Raw genomic sequence first — 22,324 nt, 5'->3', positions numbered from 1 at the left:
TACGGGTGGGCCGGCACAGCTGGACCATCCGATTCGTTTTCAATGCTTCAGATCGCTCAAATGTTTCATGGTGACATGCTATGGCAATGTTACTGAATCTGAGTCCGGGTGGGGGGCGGGGTTGTTGTGGTGTGGGGGGTGGGGGGGGCGATGCGGACCGGGGCGAACCGGTGGGTGCGAAACCGGAGCGGCAAAGCGCAGGCTAGGCTCGGGTGGTGCGGCGGATCGGGTGCGGAAGGTGAGGTCGGGTATGGAATAGTTTATTCCATACCCAGGGTATCCAATAGAGATATTATATATGCATTATGTATCTGTCTAACCTTCTAAAGCTGATGTCAAGGTTGATGCCGTAAACTGCCTTACAGCTGACAAAAGTTGCATCGATATGATCTTTAATTAGTGCAGACTACCACAGATTGGTGTTAAAGCATAGGCCTCTAAAAATGGTGAGAGTCGTGGTCCTGTAGTACACTCCCTTTGGCAAAGAGGAAGGAAGAAAATGGAATCAGGTACCAAAGAGAGAGCCAGAGGAAAAGGATCTTGTAAACAAAGACTGTGTCTCATGAAAATTGGTCTCGTACGTGGTCACACACACAGCACGTTCTTCCTTTTTGGAAAATTAAAGAGAAGAAAAGAAAATGGAATAAGTACCAAAGGTAGAGACAGGGGAAGGAAAACAGCATATGTATATAAACAAAGACTGTTGATGATCCAGATCATTCCAGAAGAGCACATGGCCAGTGCTCCCTTGTCCCTTGTGAGATCTGCTCTAGTAGCTCGGACCTTCTGAAATCTTTGTTGTCAACTTGGGCTGGTTATTGGGGTGCCCAAGTTAGAGTGTTCACGTGGACCGCTGCATGGCTGGACCAATTTGGTTTGGCTGACCAAGGAGTAAGCCTCATGGTCAGGCTGATTAGTTGCTGTGGCCGGATCTTCACAAAACGCTCGTGGCCTGCAGGATGCATTTTGTTTTGGCCCATGGCACATTACGCTAATAGATTGAGGATATCTTCCATTGTATACACATTATGCTATCCCAGGGCTAATCACCAAAGTTTGAGCACATGACCATTTAATTTTTAGTTGAACTCATTTCTAAATTCTTTGTGTTTATGATAATAGATTGCTATATAATGTTACAATTCTTAGAAATTATGGATAGATAAAGTATATAGAGAGAGGCATGGAGGTGCAACCCAGACTAGTGTGCACGTCAAAGCCATGTTGGAGCCTCAGTCCATATCAATTTTGAGTCAAAGTTCTACGTATGCATGGAAACTTAAGGAGATAAGCTTTTCAATTACACCGGTGTCCTATCAAAATTCCTTATCAGTCAAAATTAATTGCCAAAACAATTGGGCATGCAAAATCAATCAAGGTGTCACATCACCGCCTTTTGGCCTGTTGGGCTATGTATCATTTCGACTTTCGAAGTTCATTAGGTATACGCCTGGGCTTTCTTCGTGGCCCCTAACACTTTATATTCTGGAGTCATCAACCAAATAAAGCATTGGAATTTCTTAGATTACTCTATCATTGAACAACCGTTGTTTATCAATTTGTGGAACCTCAACTTGTGAGCTAATCTATATCAGCCATATTTCATATTGTGTTCTTTTTGTTCTTCTTGTTCTTTAATTCATAGGCAAAGATTAGCCAGAGGAGACATGATGTTACACGGATTGTAGGTTCTTTGTGATTGGAAGCTGGATCATGTATTTGTCAAGTCTCCACCAAATTGAGAGTCATCTTCATGTAATATAAGATTCGACATCTTTGTTTCCCTCACTTGCATACTCCTAGAAACCCTTAGCCAATCAAATTTGGATAGGACATGTAGTGACCATCACCGGATTTCAGGGCTTTGCCGAGTATCAAATTAAAACACTCGACAAAGGGCACTCGGCAAAGTCCTCTTTGCTGAGTGTTTTTTTCGAGCACTCGGCAAAGGATTTGCTGAGTGCCAAAAAATACTCGGCAAAGAAAAACACTCGGCAAAGTTAAAAATAAAAAACCCAAAAAATTGAAAAAAAAATCGGGGAAGGCCACCACCAGCTAGCTCTCGCCTACCCCACCCATGGTCTTTTTTACACACTTCGCGCAGACGGGATTCAAACCCACGACCTCTCACTCGCATGTCTCCTGCTCTAACCACTGCACTATTCTCTCACTTGTGTTTAGGTTCCGTATTAGTTCCTCATATATTATACTAAACCTAGAGTAAATTGCTTGTTTGAGGTCCTAAACAATTTCAAATCAAAAAGATGTCAACTAAAAAGTTTCATAATTTTTCGCGATCTACAATTTTCATTTAGGGAGATTCTCCATCCGATGTTGTTTACAAAATTTAAATTTTAAATATTTCAAATTCAAACATATTTTTCGCAAGTTTTCGCATGGCAAGATGATTTCAAATAAAAAAGTTGTCAACTAAAAAGTTTTATAACTTTTTGAGATCTACAAAATATATTTTGGTCATTTCTCTATTAGTGGTCTTTTGAAAAAGTCAACATTACTATAACTTTGTCAATGAATTTGTGCATCCAACATTTGTTCGCATCCAACATTTGTTCGCAAATCTTATATATCTCTCTTCTACTTTCATGAAACTATATGAGAGATATGAGGGAGATGTAAATTTTGTGAACAACATTACTATAACTTTGTCAATGAAGAAATGACTGAAATAAAAATTGTGGATCTTGAGAAGTTATACAACTTTGTAGTTCAAAACTTTTTTTATTTGAATTTGTTTAGGGCCTCAAAAACTGATAAGAAAAACTGTTTTACCGAGTGCTAGATTTCTGCCACATGGCAAAATGGTTTTTGCCGAGTGCCAAAAAAGAAGCACTCGGCCAAGAAGCCTTTGCCGAGTGTTTTTTTCCGGCACTCGGCAGAGATGTATTTTGCCGTGTGCCAGAAATCTGGCAGTCGGCAAAATTCTTCTTTGCCGAGTGCTGTGTGTTTTCGATTTGGCACTCGGCAAAAACCGTCTTTGCCGAGTGCCCGATAAAAAAATACTCGGGAAAGCCAAGATGGGATTTCTGGTAGTGCATGCACACGTGGGTCTATCAATTATTTCTCTCGTGATGTGCATGGTATAAGTATGTGATCCCTCGCCAATGAAATTTAGGCTATTGTTCTCATTTGTTTTCATCTTTTTAAAATTGGACAGCTTTTGTATGTAAGGTCAACATTTTGAATTATGTTAGCGCAACTGATGGTATCTATAAAAGTAAATGTCCCCTCAGAAAAAAAAAATAAAAGTAATCCCATGATTCATATGTTTTGGAATCATCGTTATGTACCGATATTTTTTATGTTGTATGTGTAGTTACAACTTAGGTATTAAGTGTGTTGATAGTTGTTCAACTACACATAAGTTCATGACTTGTTGAATATTTTGATAGATAATCTATATACAGCTTATATCCATCTATATGCATACTAACTATTTATGGTTATAACATCAATATTGATTATTGATCGCACTGACAACTAATTAATTGGTAGTAGGAATACAGGTTTGGGGTCACAGATCCAAAAAGTCATGCATGTCGATTAGAGCTATGGGGTTTCACCACTATAGGAAGAGTTATGGGGTTTCACGTGGAACCGTGTCATGTTTAATTGCACTATATAAAGGAGATGAAGAGAGTATATTGAGTGTGTTTGTTTGCTACTTAATTATTTAACCATTGACAAACACCATATGATACTGCTATGCGTTAGCGTGGCAATCGACCACTTAGTATGGAAATTTTTGCTATCTATCGAGTGCCACAGATTGGTTTCGAGCCATCTATGACAATTTTTGACAGTCACAGATCCACTGGAAGTTAACTTAGCCCACTCTCTGGGCAGCCCTATAGCCTGTGAAGATATTTGCCATCATAGATTTGAATCGCCATGTGTTCGTCAATGTGGAAGCTCACATATCATCTCTGCCATGTAGGAATTAGCCTAGGTGTTTTGTGGCCCAATTAGGGTTTGCAGGAGCTTTAGGCCCATTTTACGCCCAACTGATTTTGTTGGGCTGATATGATTTTCTGGGCCTTTTAATGGACACGCAACCCAATTCAAATTGGGCTATTTATTTTTGAGCCCAACAAGAAATGACTGATACCAAAATAAAATATTTTTATCCTCAATTTGAGCCAAATTAATTACCAAAACATTATTAATTTAACACATGCTGTCATCATTCATAAAAAATAGTTCGAGATCAGCACATAAATATCCTGAGAACACGTTACAACCTTCACATCTCATAAAACATAACTAAAACATGTCCAAAAGCACAGGACAATATACCCCACAACCACCAATGCATTTTAGCCACTCCAGCATCAAAGTTCACATATGTTTGGGCCTAGCAACCAGACAGTATAGCAGCAGCAGATTTCTTTGCTTGAACAATGGTGAACGTGCATTGATTGTCAATGCAAAAATGAAAAAAAATAGCAATTCTGTGTAGACAATATAAGCAGTCAAGCACTATCTAAATCCAAGCAATTCGTAGATAAGTTCCCTATCTCACTTTTATTTAAATAAAAAACAACAAGAACAATATATTTAGAATTAGTGTTCTTAGATACTATGCTTGATCCAACATGACACCTCAACCTGTTTTAGATAGCACTGCATAAAAAATTGCTTTCTAGTCATGTGCGTAGGGAAAACATTCTTGTTCATGACAGACGAAACCAATGTGACAACAGCTAACCATGTTTCAAAAAGTTTTTCCTGAGTTTGAAGTGAACTACACCCTTCACTCATTATAAAATTATCACAAGAAGAGCTTGTGCCAGCTAGCCACTTATCCAGTTACCCAATCCCTAACATGGGGATTTGTTCCTTTCTTAGGAGATGGATAATGACAGCCTTTTTATTCCTATGACTTCAAGATATGCTATATAGTAGCTAACCATTTCAGTCCTGAAAAATTTTGATGAAAGAACTTGGAAGCATGGTAATGTAATGATTGGTACTACATTATTAAAAGATAAAAAAGTAGAATTAACAAATATTTTGAGATAGGAAATAATTTAAAATTGAAAAGTCACCAACATCAAAATTGTAGAACTTATCGAGATCTACAAATTTTGTTTTGGTCATTTCTCTATCCGGCTTTGTTCGAAAGATTCAAATTTGAAATTTAAAATATAAGAAGCTTGAATAAAATTCTAGGAACATAAATGATTTCAAACAAAAATGTCGTCAACTACAAAGTTGTAGACATCATCAAGACCTATAACTCTGGTTTTGGTGCTTTCTCCATATGATTTTGTTTGAACAATTGAAAATTTGAATTTCAAAATGTGAGAATTTCAAATAGAATTTTGAGATAAAAAGAATTCAAATGAAATTTTTGTCAATAACAAAGTGGTAGAACTCATTGATATCAACAACTTTTGTTTTAATCATTTCTCCATATAAATTTATTTGAACAAAGTGAGATTATATGTCCTTCACAAATAGGAACACCAGTCACAAAACTTTGTGTGAGATGTGTCTATTTATGAACAATGTGTAGTAATGCCTTATCAAAATCATTTGATTTTTTTTTATAAAATGATGGTACAACAAAATCACATTGCCATGCAAGTTTTTAGATTTTTCTAAGAAATTTTAGATATTATTACATTTATTCTAAGGTAATTGAATAAAAAATTACTAATTTTTTCAGAAAATTCTTCAAATTGATGCAATCACAAATTTTGTTCAAATTAACATAATAACATATATTGGGCCTTTATGCATTCCATAATAATATAAAAAAATAAAGTAGGACTATGCAACCTTTACAATACAACTATCTCTCACTTACATAACAAAGAGTGAGATGTGTCAATTTTGGCATGGCAAACAATTTTGCAAAAGTAAATGGTTTAAAATGAAAAAAATGTCAACCAAATAGTTGTAGATATCATCAAGATTTACTACTTCTTTTTTAGCCATTTCTTCATCGCAATTTGTTTGAACAAGTAGCAATTTGAATTTCAAAATTTGACAACTTCGAATAGAATTTTAGGTTAGTACATGATTACAAATGGAAAAGTTGTCAACAATAAAGTTGTAGATTCATTGGGATCAAAACTTTTTTTTAGTCATTTCTCCATCTGACTTTGGTTGAAAAATTTTAAATTTGAATTTAATGATACTTGGACATAGAATCTAATTTTTAGGATTCATAATTATTTCAAAAAAAAAGTCATCAACAACAAAGTAGTAGAACTCATCAAGATCTACAACTTTTATTTTGGTCAAAAAAATGTTTGGCTAAACCTTCATAATGTGCATTCTTCATTTACTTGATAATAGAAAAAAACAGTGGGCCAAAGATGAGAGTTGGTCTCGAATTATAATACTCCCAAAATCTAGTTTTTGAATTCAAAAAATGATGTCAGCAGTGTCAGTCCATGAATTTCATCATAGAATCTGTGCTCAAGGTTGGGATTCAAGAGAACCCATGTCTGATTCTGAAGACGGTACAAAATATTAGTCACAAAAAAATCTATCATGGATGATCAACACTTTTCTTGTAGTGTTAAATACTAGCTCAAGTGGTTGTTTCTTTGCCTCTGTGTCAGTTCATATATACTGTTGATGGTAATTCCATCATGGCTTCACATAGTCAAAACAGTCAACAAAGTGTCATCCTTGGAGGCAACTGAGAATAACATGAATGGTTTTGGTTTAACTAGCTTGGTTCCACATGTACATGCCCTCTATTTGAATGTAGGAACAGTATCGATGAAAAGCCAAGCTTGAATCCCAGCTTGACACATTGGCCTACCTCATGTGTGGCCAATTGACAATTCAAATACATCTAGTCATTGAAAATTGATTTCTAGAAACGGATTTAAAACCATTCATAAAAATCACTTCTTCTACAATCGGTATCGATCATAGTAGCAGTTTTTTAAACCGACCCTAGAGATCGTTTTTTACCTCTAGCAAAAATCATTTGTTGTACTAGTGACTTGTTTCATATCATAAGTCATAATTTGAAATTTTGAACCATGTTTTTTCAGAAGAGATCAGGATATCGTGAGCACAATAATACTTTACTATTGGGGAAAAAATTCATCCAAAACACCATGTGGATGTACCATGCGGCATCTGATTTACCATGCATACGGATAAAATAATTTTGTGATCCACGTATCAGCTGCATAGTCCGCACCACGTATTGCTAAGGATGGTCAGCAACGTATTTTTTTTTCCATTTACATTATTATTACAGGTGATGTGCATCTGGCCATCACGTAAAAGGTGGGCAAATTGCTACTAGCCGCGATTGCAAGCTTATGAATAGGTGTTTTTTAGGTCAAGGGAAGCAAAGGTGGATAAGAAGTGCAACGCTAAAATGGAGATATGTTCGCCATTTAAATTTCTTTATTGTGAATTTCATATATAAAGTTATTAATTATCATTTGTTATATCTATAAAATCCTTAATTTCATTTGGTCCTCCGCCATTGCGGGGAGCTGCCTTACAGCTGACAAAAGTTGCGGCGATAGATCTTTAGTGCAAGCTTTAATTTAAGCAGATGGAAAAAGCACCCCTAGTTTTGTTCGTGAACTTGTATTAGACGATGTAACTGTCTTCAATCAATAAAGCGTGTGTATGCTTTCAAAAAAAAAAGAGTACCAAAGATAAAAGTTAGGAGAAGAAAGCATAAAACAAAGACTAGGTCATCACACTACTAGAAAACGGGCCAAAAGTCCTGGCCAAAGGTTTATAGCCGGTACTAATGCCACGCATCAGTACTGGCTGCAACAGCAGCCGGTACCTTTGGCCAGGAGCGAGCCCAGGTAGGGCTTTTGGTACTGGGTTAAAGTACCACCCGGTACCAAAACTCCCGAATAGGCACCGGTTGGTGCCACCAATCGATTCCTATTCCACCATGGACATTTGGTAACCGGTGCCTAATGTGCTGACAACGGCACCGGGTCTTGCGATGACCCGGTGCCGGCAGGTGCCTAGGGAAAAGGCACCGGTTGGAAACATCAACCGGTGCCGATGCCTAATATTTTGCACCGGTTGTTCTGCACCAACCGGTGCCTTTGTACCGCCACTATAAATATCACGCCCTCTTCCCCCTCCAAGCTGTCGTGAACTCACTGTTCATGGCAGCCGAGCGAGAGGAGGGAGGCAAAATTTTTCAATTTTTTTAAAAAAGGTTAGTAATATTTTTTCCATGCTTTATCAAATTAAGTTTGTAGATGTAGTTAGCACTTGATTTAGTTTATACACATGATAAATATTTGTAGATGTAATTTGGACCCGATTTAATTTATAGTTTTATATTATTGTTATATAAATTATTAGACATAAGATAACTATTTATTTAGATGTAATTAGAAATTGGATTATTTTATTATTATATTAGGCATAAGATAAATTATTAGGTATAAGAAAACTATTTATTGTATATAATTTTGAGGACACTCCAATTTATTTCGTAATCAATTATTTATTTATTTAATTTATTATTTTACTTCCAATATTATTTAATAAATGAATTATGTTGACACTTGATTGATGTTAATAAATAAAATGTGAACGCAGATGAGTCGGCAATGGATGTACATGGCCGACCGGCGTTCAAAGGAGTTCATTGATGGCGTGCATGAATTCATAGAAATGGCCGAGAAACACAAGTACGGTGGTTTCGTTCGCTGTCCATGCAAATTCTGTAACAATGAGAAGGATTACTCATCATCAAGAACCATCCACAGTCACTTGTTCAGTAGTGGTTTCATGCCGAATTACTATGTTTGGACCAAACATGGAGAAAGAGGAATTATGCTGGATAATAATGAAGAAGTAGAGGACAGGATTCCTGACTTTGCAGCAAAAAATAAGAGTACCAAAAATAAAAGTTAGGAGAAGAAAGCATAAAACAAAGACTAGGTCATTAGGTCGTGATGAACAAGATCGAGGAGCATCCATGCCACGTCACATGCATGTATGTGTCACACGCATTCTGTTACATTGACGATGCAGCGTCACCCTGACCCATCGGATCCATATGATCATGATTCCCAGCTCATGCACTTGATACCCATGCACCTGATACCTAACTTGGCATACACATACACGCGATGCCATTTTCGCCACCGACAACGATGGCTTCGATCGCAGTACTGGACAATATATGATCAAGTGCAAAGATGGCAGTGCTCCCTGAACGGAACTAATGACACTCGAGACCTTGTAGAACTATACTGGTACGATGCTGCTTGCACTGCATGCAACGATGATCAGAAACGAGAAGTGCCTTGACAGCATTAGCGACACCAACAGCTACGTCGGTAACCTCACAGCATCCTACACCGACAAGAGCAATGAGCCCAACATGGTGGCAGCCTCCGTGATCATGTTCATGAAGGGAATCGGGTAGGCTACGCTAGCATCACTACCGCATATACCCAAGATACTTGCGAGTAGAAGATCATAGATCGTTACCACTAGACGCGCAGCGCAGCGGAAGAAGTCGCGCGTCGATGTAGAGGAAGTAGTCGATCACGTCCCACGAACCGAGCTCCTCTTACTTGATCCCAGCAGCCGATCAGCGCAACAGTCGCAGCAGCGCCTCGACGGAGTTCACACGTACGGGGATGAAACGCCGGGCGTCAGTGTGCTAGCACCGCACGCATGGCATGGGCGGCGGCCGAGAGAGAGAGGGAGGGGCGGCGGCTAGGAGGTGGCGCAGCTCTCTGGTCGTCGCCCCCCTAGCCCCTCCCTCATATATATAGGGCATACTAATGGGCTTCTATCTCATAGGCCCATTAGTAACCCTAATCCCTCTTGGATCAATATCCTCTTGGGCCTTTAAACCGTATTGTGATGATGGGCTCTTGGGCATATCACCAACAATCTCCCACTTGCACTAGAGACAATCATATAGGCAATCTTTCCAACATTCCAAACCCCTTAAGTGTGTGACCCGTTAGGTTCATGTGTAGGTGGTCGTGATCGGAAATCATTTCCGAATCACAAGTCAATAGCGGCACCTAGCAGGGCATAGTGACTCACAAATACACATAAAGATCATATCGGCCGAACCATAGATATACTCATACACCGATCCCTTTGCCACACGATACCAGTCAAGCTCAAAGCGAGATGCGTGCCACCTTTGTGATAGCTCGACCATTCTCTCGATCTAATAGTGGATTCTATTCATAACTAACCTTTAGTCATCATGATTAACTCTTTAATCACTTTGGCATGGCCATGCACTTTCAGATCCAACTATCTCGAGGGGCCCAGAGATATCTCTCTCGTTATCTAGGAGGGGCAAATTCCATCTTGATCCGCTCACATCCCATTCCATGTTTCATGACACACCTGTAAGCTGCTTTTGTAACTACCCAGTCACGGAGTAGCGTTTAGCAGCCCCAAGATGCACCACTATACCCAGTGAGAAACAATGGCGATCTCAGGTCTAAGGATCCAGTAGGTATAACACTGAAGAACAACTGATGGCACATACAAAATAACAATCCCAACATTGTCTTGGAGTGGGTCAATCCAACACCATGTTCACTAACATGTGTCCACATCATTAATCCGATATCTCCATATCCATGATCCGTGAAACATGATCATCAATTAATGCATGTGCTAGTCTCAACATCATTGTTGTCCCACACAACGACATAAACTAGGGATAATTTAGAATCATATCATTGTCAACAAAGAGTTTCACGAACAAGTCACATACTTGATAATCAATGTAAAAATAATCATCCATGGAACAAATAACAATTATTTATCATTACATAAACATACTCATGACACAAAAATCTCCCACGCACACTAGAATCACTGATGTAAGTATCTAATACCCATAGATCTCATGTGCGCCTCATGCTTTGGTTGTGATAGAGGCTTCGTCAATGGATCAGCAACGTTTGAATCCGTGTGCACCTTGCAAACCTTCACATCACCTCTCTCAACAAAGTTACGGATGAGGTGATACTTCCGCAGTATATGTCTGGACTTCTTAGTTGTTCTAGGCTCCTTTGCTAGTGCAACGGCACCACTATTATCACAATAGAGGTCCACTGGACTGGACGCACTAGGAACAACACCCAAGTCAGAAACAAACTTTCTGATCCAAACAGCTTCTTTTGCAGCTTCGGAAGCTGCAATATACTCGGCCTCTGTCGTCGAATCAGCCACCGTATCTTGCTTGGAACTCTTCCAGCTCACTGCCCCACCATTGAGGCAGAAAACAAAACCGGATTGCGATTTGGAGTCATCTTTGTCTGTTTGAAAACTAGCATCGGTGTAACCCTTTACAAGGAGCTCATCTTCGCCTCCAAATATTAGGAACATATCCTTAGTTCTTCTCAAGTACTTAAGGATACTCTTTACAATTGTCCAGTGAGGTTCACCGGAATCTGACTGATACCTGCTCGTAACACTTAGAGTAAAGGAAACATCTGGGCGCGTGCAAAGCATAGCATACATGATCGACCCTATGACTGAAGCATAAGGAATCGTACTCATCCTCTTTTGCTCATCAGGTGTCGTAGCACGCTGACTTTTGCTTAGAGTAATGCCATGTGACATTGGCAAGAAACCTTTCTTGGAATCTTGCATATTGAACCGATTCAATATCTTGTCAATGTACGTGTCTTGGCTTAATCCAATTAGCCTTTTTGATCTATCTCTATAGATCCTAATACCCAGAATATAAGCCGCCTCTCCTAAATCCTTCATCGAAAAACTCTTTTTCAATGAGGTTTTAACGGCTTCAAGCATTGGAATATCATTTCCGATCAGTAATATGTCATCCACATATAGGACCAGAAACACAAGTGCGCTCCCACTAGCCTTTTTGTAAACACAAGGCTCATCTTCATTCTTGATGAAGCCAAACCCTTTGACTACTTCATCAAAACGAATATTCCAACTCCGAGATGCTTGCTTCAATCCATAGATGGACCTCTGAAGCTTACATATTTTCCCAGTATTTTTAGGATCGACAAAACCTTCAGGCTGTGTCATATACACATCCTCACTTAGATGTCCATTAAGGAAAGCGGTTTTGACATCCATTTGCCATATCTCATAGTCATAATATGCGGCAATTGCTAGGAGAATCCGAACAGACTTTAGCATTGCGACGGGCGAAAAGGTTTCCTCATAGTCAACACCTTGAATTTGACGGAAACCTTTCGCCACCAATCGTGCCTTATAGATGTGAACATTTCCATCCATGTCTAATTTTTTCTTAAAAATCCACTTACAGTCGACAGGTCTTACACTGTCAATCTGATCGACCAAGTTCCAAACTTGATTATCATGCATGGATTTTAACTCGGATTCCATGGCTTCAAGCCATTTGTCGGAGTCGGGTCCCATCATTGCTTCTTTGTAGGTAAGGGCTCATCATTTTCCATCAATAATACGTGGCACTCCTCCGTAATAAGGAGGTTGAGCTTGTCAGTAGCGCGACGTGCCCTTATAGACCTTCGTGGGGCTGGTGCCTCAACTACGGGTTGTGCAACATCTTGCACATCCCGTGAATCTTCAGTGGGTGCTGAAACAGTTTCGGGTGTTTCCTTAATTTCTTCAAGTTGCACCTTGCTCCCACTAAATCCTTTTGAGAGAAACTCCTTTTCTAAGAAAACACCATTGCGAGCGACAAACACTTTGCCTTCCGCCTTATTGTAAAAATAATATCCTTTGGTTTCCCTAGGATACCCCACAAAGAAACATTTGTCTGACTTTGGAGTGAGCTTATCTGACATCAAACGTTTGACATAAGCCTCACATCCCCAAACTTTGAGAAAAGATAATCCGGGACGCTTCCCAGTCCATATCTCATATGGTGTCTTCTCAACAGACTTACTTGGAACCTTATTCAGTGTGAACGCAGCAGTTTCAAGAGCGTAACCCCAAAATGACAATGGAAGATCAGCTTGGCTCATCATGGACCTAACAATGTCCAACAAGGTTCGGTTCCTCCGTTCGGATACCCCATTCCATTGAGGTGTTCCGGGCGGAGTTAGCTGCGGAATAATTCCACATTGCTTCAAATGATCACCAAATTCAAGGCTCAAATATTCTCCTCCACGATCAGATCGTAGAAATTTAATTGTCTTGCCTAATTGATTTTGTACTTCATTCTGAAATTCTTTGAACTTTTCAAACGATTCAGACTTGTGCCTCATTAAGTAGATATAGCCATATCTACTAAAGTCATCAGTGAAAGTAATGAAGTACTGAAAACCACCTCTGGCTATTGAGCTCATTGGTCCACATACATCGGTATGTACAAGTCCCAACAAGTCACTCGCCCTCTCACTATGACCAGTGAAAGGCGCTTTGGTCATCTTTCCAAGCAAACAAGACTCACATGTGTCAAATGATTTAAAATCAAATGAGCTTAACAATCCATCTTTATGGAGTTGTTCAATACGTTTCTCATTTATATGACCTAAGAGACAATGCCAAATAAAAGTGGGATTCAAATCATTTGGTCTAAGCCTCTTAGTATTAATGTTACAGACAGATTTATCCTCAAGATCAAGAACATATAATCCATTCACCAATGAACAATGAGCATAAAAAATACCATTGCAAAAGATAGAACAACGTTTGTTCTCAATTACAATCTTAAAATCACCAACTTCTTCCAAACATGAAGAAGAAATAATATTCTTGCTCAAAGCAGGAATGCAATAACAATTATTTAATTCCAAAACTAATCCGGAGGGTAGAGACAAGTGGTAGGTGCCGACCGCCAACACCGCAACCTTTGCACCATTGCCGACACGAACGTCCAACTCGCCTCTTGCAAATCTTCTAGTCTCACTTAGACCCTGCAACGATTTGCAAGTGTGAATCATCGATCCAGTATCAAATACCCATGATTCACTAGAAGATAATGCAATATTTATTTCTATAACATTTATACCTGAAGTGGAAGTCTCACTTCCCTTCTTCTTCTTCTTTTCTTCCAAGTACTTCTTGCAGTTCCTAGACCAATGTCCCTTTTCATGACAGTGGAAGCATTCATCTTCAGAAGTAGGGCCAGATTTGGCCTTAGGTGCTGGCTTTAGCTTAGAGCCCGAGGACTTACCACCGGAACTCTTTTCCTTGCCTTTACCTTTGGGATTAGGAGGCGTCCAACGCTTCCTCTTTTTGTTCCCCTTCTGAATCATCATCACATGATTGGGATTCTTCTTAATGCTCTCCTCTGCTGTCTTTAGCATCCCATGCAACTCACTCAATGTTTTATCCAAGCCATTCATCTGAAAGTTCATGATAAAAGGCTCATAGCTCGCCGGGAGCGACTGGAGAATAACATCAGTAGCCAAGTCTTGGTGAAGTTCAGAACCAAGTCTGTCCAAAGTCTCAATGTAACCAATCATTTTGATCACATGAGGACTGACTGGACTACCTTCTGCCAGCTTGCACGCAAACAAGGACTTTGAGATATTGAACCTCTCAGTCCTGGCTTGGTTCTGAAACATCCCACGCAGCCCCTCGATCATGGTATGAGCATCCACATGCTCATACTACTTCTGCAGATCAGGGGACATGGTGGCGAGCATCAGACAGCTAACATCAAGTGAGTCATTGCAGTGCTTCTCATAAGCTATGCGATCAGCAACAGTTGCATTGTCAGGGAGATCATCAGGATATGGCTGCTCAAGAACATACTCCTTTTTCTCTTACCTGAGAACAATTCTTAGGTTGCGGTACCAATCAATAAAGTTTGTTCCATTCAACTTTTCTTTCTCAAGAACAGAACGCAAATTGAAAGCGGAATTGTTACTGGCAGACATGATCTACAACATTAAAGTAAAGCAAGATTTCAGCACTAAGTTTATGTAAAGACTTTCATTAACTGATTTAACAAAAGACAACCTACTATATCAAAGTCATCTTCCCTCTAATGACATATAGTGGTTCAAGATCCATAATCACTAAAATTCTAGTGAGCTTTAGCATCACGGCTAGAAAAGTAGTGATACAGGTAAGTAACAAATTACTAATCACATCTCTATGCGACTCTTGTTTGTTGGGTGGCATCCAATGCCCCGGCCCCAACCCTATGCCTTAAAGCCCAAAACTATTTTGATAGCTTTGCTGAGTAAACCAATACTATGCTTGTGAATGTCCGACATCCACCCTATACAAAAGTGATAGCTGAGGGTACTCTACTTTGGTAAACCTACCACACAATGATCAAAATTTATAGGTGCAGCTATTGGTAAAAGGCATCAAAACTCAACCTTTTCTGAGGGAAGCTATTCTATCATGATTAAAGCATCCACCATATGTAAAAGCATGAAAGAATAGTATGACAGGAAAATAAATATCACAGGCATATAATCATATTATATTGTGAATAGTATGGCCTCTTGCATCACAATGGGCTCCATCGCCATGGCTCCAAGGTGACCTCCATTGCCATCCGTCCTGTCTTGTGGTGATCATCATCGCCATCATGATTGAAGCCTCCAAAACAGAAACAGAGTTTAGAAGAATGGAAGTGATATGGTAGAGATGATATGCATCATACAGAATTAGCTGAGAAACAAACATACAAGCTGAAGGAAGAAACTGAAGGGGCGCCGGTGTGTGGGGTGGGTTGAGTGCTAATGTAGTGCTATGGGGATCGGAACAAATCGAACAACTATACTATGCAGGCCCCAATGGAAGAAGGTATATGAAGGGAATCGGGTAGGCTACGCTAGCATCACTACCGCATATACCCAAGATACTTGCAAGTAGAAGATCATAGATCGTTACCACTAGACGCGCAGCGTAGCGGAAGAAGTCGCGCATCGATGTAGAGGAAGTAGTCGATCACGTCCCACGAACCAGCGCAGCAGCCGATCAGCGCAGCAGTCGTAGCAGTGCCTCCACGGAGTCCACACGTACGGGGATGAAACGCCGGGCGTCGGTGTGCTAGCACCGCACGCACGGCATGGGCGGCGGCCGAGAGAGAGAGGGAGGGGCGGCGGCTAGGAGGTGGCGTAGCTCTCTGGTCGTCGCCCCCCTAGCCCCTCCCTCATATATATAGGGCGTACTAATGGGCTTCTATCTCATAGGCCCATTAGTAACCCTAATCCCTCTTGGATCAATATCCTCTTGGGCCTTTAAACCGTATTGTGATGATGGGCTCTTGGGCATATCACCAGCAGTTCACCCTCACCGAGCTCTTCTTCAACCTCAACCTCTTCAGCGGCATCACTGACACCAGCGCCATCCTGGACCCCAAACTCTGGCTCTTCCTCTCCTCGGCGCTCTCCTTCTTCCTCCCCGTCATGTCCTACCTCTTCTCCGAAGCCAAGAACAACCATAATGCTGCTGACCAGTACTACACCAACAAGAGGGGCTCTGCCTACGTCGCCGACCTCTCTCTGAGGGCCGGCATCATCCTGGCAAGGATGCTCCTGGTGGAGCTCCTGCGCAAGAAGGTGGACAAGATCCGCATGTGCGGATACTCCGGCTGGGAAGCCTCGTCTTCTTTAACGTCAAGAGCACCGGCCGGAAGGCAGTGTTCGCCATCCTCTGGATCCTCTGCGCCACCCACATGCTGCAAAGGATCGCCTTCACCAAGTTTGGGAAGCGGTCCTATGCCCATGCCAAGAACCCCCGCCTCATCAGCTCGTACATGGCCCAGATGCTGGAGCAGCAGTAGGAGGAGCCTCGAGCTGCTATCGGTGTTGCTAGAGACGAGGTGTTGAAGGAGTGCAACTACATCGTCATGGGAGAAGAGATGCTGGTGGACATCGAGCCCACCGCAGATGGCTACAAGCTGGACAAGAAGGCCAGCTCCCGAGGCTATGACGACGGCGGCGGTGTTGTCCGATTGATCCGAGAAAACGATGGCATCGTCACCGTCGGCAAAGTTTTTCACCTCCCTAGAACAGATCCAACGCCTGAAGAGGATCTGCCTCTTGTTCGCTCTCTTCAAGCTGCTGCGCCGAAGGTTTGAGCTGTTAGTTTGATCTCCACCAGGCCAGTCCAACGACTGGGCCAACCTTGACTCGCGTCCTGATCAGGGACGCCCAGCCCAAGATGAGGCTGGTGGGCCTCCGTCGCGCAGCCCTATAAAGTGGAGGTGGGGATTAGAGGCTCTGGTCATGAGGTTCGCCGCCGCTACAGTTCCTACCATCCTAAGCCCTAATCCGATCTAGAGAGGGGGGTTGTCAGCGACGGGAAGCTCCACCGTGCCGCGCCGTCGCCGCCACTGGCCCGCCGTCGACTACAACACCGCCAACCCTGCACCACGTCGACACCGCCACCATGTTGTCTCTGCACTGCGCGTCGCTGCCCTAGCGCAGAACGCCACCGACGAACCTGCAGAGGCTACCAGCGAGGTATTTCTTCTACAGAAAGGGAGTACAACCCATCGATCTACTCCTAGTCGATCTAAAGAGTATAACAATGGTATCAAGAGCTAGTCTAGTGTGTGGATCGAATTGGGAACGACGATTCGACGCCGAATCGAAAGAAAACAGAGACATTTCGATGCAAATTGAAGAAAAGAACTCAAACTAACCCTAGGAAAAGAATGAGGTGCGGCGAGACTCATCTGGGTCACACCGTCGCCGCCACCGCCGGCAGTCGCCGCACGGGAAAGTCCTCATCAAGCGCCGGCTCACCGGCACTCGACCACCGCAGTGCGAGCAGGGCACCCCAAGGAGCTGCTCTGCCGGCGTGTGCGCTTCGGGGCAAGGGCCCCATCGCAGAGCCGCTCGACGGCGGCACGCTCGCGCACGGGCGAGCGCGCACGCCGGAGAGGGGGCCTGCGGTGGCGCCAAGTTTTCTCTGGCCGCCACGGGTGGACGCCACTACTTGCTCGCCTATGTGCGCTGCGGACAGAAAGAGAGGGGAGGAAAGTAGAAGGGTCGCTGGCCGTCGGCCGGTGGCCGGACCCGGCCGTGCGCCGACGAGGGCGGGCGACTGCGGCGCCGCCGGATCGGACCGGGAGAGGACTAGAATGGAGGCTAGGGTTATGGAGTCGGGCACCGGTGGCCGATGGGATTTTGACCCCGCGAAATGTGCGCTCGGCCGTCCATCGCGATGGACGGCCAGGAGCCGCGGCAGCAAGTAGGCCGAGCGGGCGGACTGGGCCATGAGCACGAGTGTGGCCCGCGTGCGGGGGTGCTCTGCCACGCAGGCCCAGGCGGGTGCTGCGCGGGCTGAGTGCTGCTGGACAGCGCCGAGCGAGCGGGCCGCAAGGCCGCACGGACCTTTTTGCAATGCTGCGCAGGCCAGATGTATAGTGAAAATTTAAGAATTATTCTTATTCTTTTCAGAAGCCCTTTTTATGATAAGTTTTGTATAGTTTTATCTCTATTCAAATTTGAACCAACGAGATAATTTGTATTAGAGAATGGTAAAGTTTCATAGTGATGATGCTTCTGAAAATGAATTTTTCATGTTTCCGCTGCAAAGTAATAGTTTCATCCTCTATTTAAATTAGAACCAACAGGACAATTTAAATAGAGGAGAAGAAAGATATTGGTTTAAAGTTAATTATGATATTGTTATTTTCTGACCAACGTTGATGATAACAATATTATAATTTTATTGTGATTTTAAGTTCAATGTTAATTCTCTGACTTTTTTTGCATCAAAGTGATCAATTTTTGTTTTGGCACCATTATGATGTTGTCATTTTCTGACTAAAGTTGATAATGGAAATATTATAATTTTTATTCTAGTCATGTGTTCTATTTCTGCCCAACGGTGATATAGAATTGAAAGAAAAGGAATGTTGTATGTTTTAATTTTGACCAACGTTAAATTAAGACATACAATTCTTCCCAAGTAGAGAGAAATTAACAGACAAAAATTGATTCCGATCAACGCTACAGATAAAGTTTTGAGGTTACTCAGCTGTATAGTTGAGGTTAAGAAAGAAAAGTGCTCGTTCCATTCTGACTTTAGTTGATATGGAAAAGGGATGCAACTGTTTTCAAGAGGTTTTTGGTTTTTCTCTCACTAAAGTTTTTGTAATATAGAGATTTGTTAAATTTTCTGATTAAATTGGAACCAACGGGAAGATTTAATCAAAAAATAAAGTATATACGCATGTTTTAGTCATTGTGACCAAAGTTTCTTCGTCCTTCAACAACAATAAAGATAATGGTTGAAATGACTTTGATGCATGTTCAATTTGACCAACATTGAATTAAACATTTATTACCAATGCATTTAAAGTTTTATACCGCATGTCGGAAAAGGTTTTGGCACTTGTGCCATTCATATCCTGCATGACAGGAAAAGTTGTGATGACTCATGTGCTGCTTGAGTATCACATAAAAGTGAAGAAGTCTGGGGGAGCTTTTAAAGCTATCCCAGCAATTATCATGCACTGTTATAGTGACATGTTGAATACTGACTTGGAAAGAGTCGAAAGACAAAAGAAACTTGTATGCGAACCAAGATTGCAAGCATGACTAGCAAAAGTATAGCAAAATGAAGAACTTGATGAGTTCTTGAAAGTGCAACAAATCAAGACCTCTGGGGAGCTCTTGAAAAAGGAATAAGGAAATGGTACTCCCATTATTTTGTATGACTTGGTCATATGAATAAAGTTCTAGTAATGAAAGGCTCCTCATTCACATTCACAAGTGTTAAAAATAGTTTGGAAATTATGGCAGCAAAGTTTGTGCCATATTTCGAGGGTGAGAAAGATTAGAAAGACAAAAAAATTAAAATTTAGAGAGAATTTTCCCTGCAAAGTTAAATGTGATGCATTTTTAAAAGTAAGGATGATCTATTAAAGTGAATATGACCAAAAAGGGAGTACAACGGTCATAATGTTGATACCCTAACCATAAAAAAATAGGAAGAAAGTTGAGCATCAAAACATCTGAAAGAAAAGGTGGTGCTTAAAGCAAGGTGGTGCTTAAAGCACCATTTGAGCCTCAAAACATCCGAAAGAAAAGGTGGTGCTTAAAGCAAGGTGATGCTTAAAGCACCCTTTGAGGCTTGTAAAGAACAAACCCAAACAAAAGTTTGAAGATATTCCATCTTTGCAATAGATGGGATAATCTGGGGGAGTAAAGTATGCTGAGAACTAAGGCTTGAAGAGAAGTGGGACTGTATTTTCACTCCTATGATTCAAGCACTGAAATTGTCTCAACATATGTTTTGACGTTGTGTGAATGTCATAAATTGAATTGTCTCATTCATTGACGTGGCGAGAAGCCATGGAAGATATAATGAGACCTAAAAGTTCTAAATCTATTTTGGAACATGGAATAAGTTTCTAATGGAGCCAAAACAGTTGGCTATATTCGGTCTACAAGATTGAAACGTGACTCCGGAGGGAACATCAAAAGTTGCTAAGAACAACTTATGGCAAAAAGTTTTGTTCAAAGAAAAGAATAAGTTATAATGAGACATTTTATTCAGTCTCATGAAAGAATTCTTTTAGAATCATAATGCAATTGATGGCATACTGCTTTTAGAATTGCATCAGATGGATGTTGGAGCAATATCTCCCGACGGAGATTTGCTCAAGAAAGTATATACATGACATAACCAAATGGTTCTTTTTGTTGTGGAAAGAAAAGAACATCGGAATACCATCTGATGAAATCCGATCACTGAATAGTGATATCTAAAATTTTATGAGAACAAAGAAAGTATTGGATTTTAAGTAAAGCTCAAGATGACAAATTGTAAATATGCAAAGTTCAAAGATGGTGTTTGCACATGCCATTTTCCATCTGCGTGCTTTGCCTTTAATTTCCAGCTTGCTTGGTGCTAGTGTTGTTCTGCCTTGCGACAGTGTGTGTTTTGGGTTTGGCGTGCTAGCTTTCCTTCCATGCATATGAAGAAAGCTTATTCCATCACCTCCTTTCGATCAGGGGGATGTGAGTTTGTATTGGCTGTGCATTATGTATTATGAGTATCACACACTACACAGTATTAATGTGTGTGATTGCTTAATAATTATCCAATTCAAAAGGTGCTTCTGCTTTCACTTCTGTACTTTACTTATGCTTTCATTTCATTACTAGATAAATTACCACTACAACATAAACACATATCAATGTAGCCTATATATCATTGCAATTGCGGTGATTAGGAATCACTACCAGTGTTACAACATATAAACACATATCAATTGAATTGACTCGCATCTTCTTCCCCAATCGTGACTCTACGGTCGAGCACCTCCTCGGTGCTGGGAGCGCATGGTGCCGAGGCGCACCGGCTCTTCACATGGCACATCGCCACCAGCAGCATGGAGGTGGATCGCTATCCGCAGACGATGAACAGCACCACGGAAGGAACAACCTTCAGCAGAGTGGCCATTGTGTTGTCCAGCTCGAAGCTCATTGACGGCCCGACGCTGACCCCCGGTGATGATTGCAGCAAACTTGTGCGTGACGGCGTAAAGCTAGGGAAGTTTTTGATGACAGACGAAGTAGCTGCTAATAAACGGTGGAATGTGTTGGCGGATGTGTGGATGGAGCTCGTCATCTACCTAGCGCCATCAAGCGAGCAGGAGCGTGTAATGGGGCATGCTGAGGGAGCCCTGGTGCAAGGAAGCAAGTTCAGCACCGTGCTCTCGGCGCTTACCACCCACACATCACGTGTACAGGCCACCATGTCCATCTGCAAGGATGAGGAGCGATCGAGACTATTGACACATAGAGACACAACTGCAAAATTGACCTTCAGTGCCGCCGCCATCAGTGTCGGATTTTTTGAGCTCCCACTGATGACCCTTCACTGCCGGTTCCATGCTTCCAAAACCAAAAATTATCTTGGCTATCCAGCATCCGGCAGTGATAGACGATATCACTGACGGCTATAGCCACTAACCGGCAGTGATTGAACGTTGTAACATAACTACTGGTTCTTGGCATGAACCGGCAGTGATATACAATTAACCGTGACGGGTTGTGGCTTCGCCGGCATGTCGTGTAATCACTGTCGGTTTGTAGCTTAACCCGCCACTGAAATACAGCTCTTTTATGTACAGGGACCATACAAATATTTTTACAGTGTTTTTGAGAATACATGCTCTTCGATTCAATCAGTTGCATTGGGTCTAAATCTACATCTAAATACCAACACATAATTAGTTTTTTTATCAATGATTAAGAACCTAAAATCATGTCCTCGATTGCTCTCATCTTCTTTGTTTTCAAGGCTCTGTTTGAACCCTATTTTTGCAGTTTAATATACTTCTAGCTACTCGATGACGTCCAGTTCAAATGAGTATTGCAACGGAAGATCCTCTCTAGAAAAACTCACTAGGGTGATGATGATAACAATTCATCTTGCAATCAAAACGATTACTATCCAA

General features: G+C 41.5%; 1 protein-coding gene across 1 annotated transcript in view; it reads left to right on the top strand.

Moving 5' to 3' along the window:
* LOC120712152 overlaps nucleotides 1-20,989 on the top strand; it is a 34,020-nt gene extending 13,031 nt beyond the window's left edge. The window contains exon 2 of the mRNA XM_039997868.1: nucleotides 20,719-20,989. The gene's annotated coding sequence lies outside the window, so the exon portion shown is untranslated. The remainder of the gene's footprint in view (nucleotides 1-20,718) is intronic.
* The last annotated feature ends 1,335 nt before the right edge of the window (nucleotides 20,990-22,324 follow it).

The sequence above is a fragment of the Panicum virgatum genome, chromosome 6K (assembly GCF_016808335.1).
Source record: "Panicum virgatum strain AP13 chromosome 6K, P.virgatum_v5, whole genome shotgun sequence".
Taxonomy (NCBI): domain Eukaryota; kingdom Viridiplantae; phylum Streptophyta; class Magnoliopsida; order Poales; family Poaceae; genus Panicum; species Panicum virgatum.
This window is presented reverse-complemented; position numbering and strand designations above follow the sequence as displayed.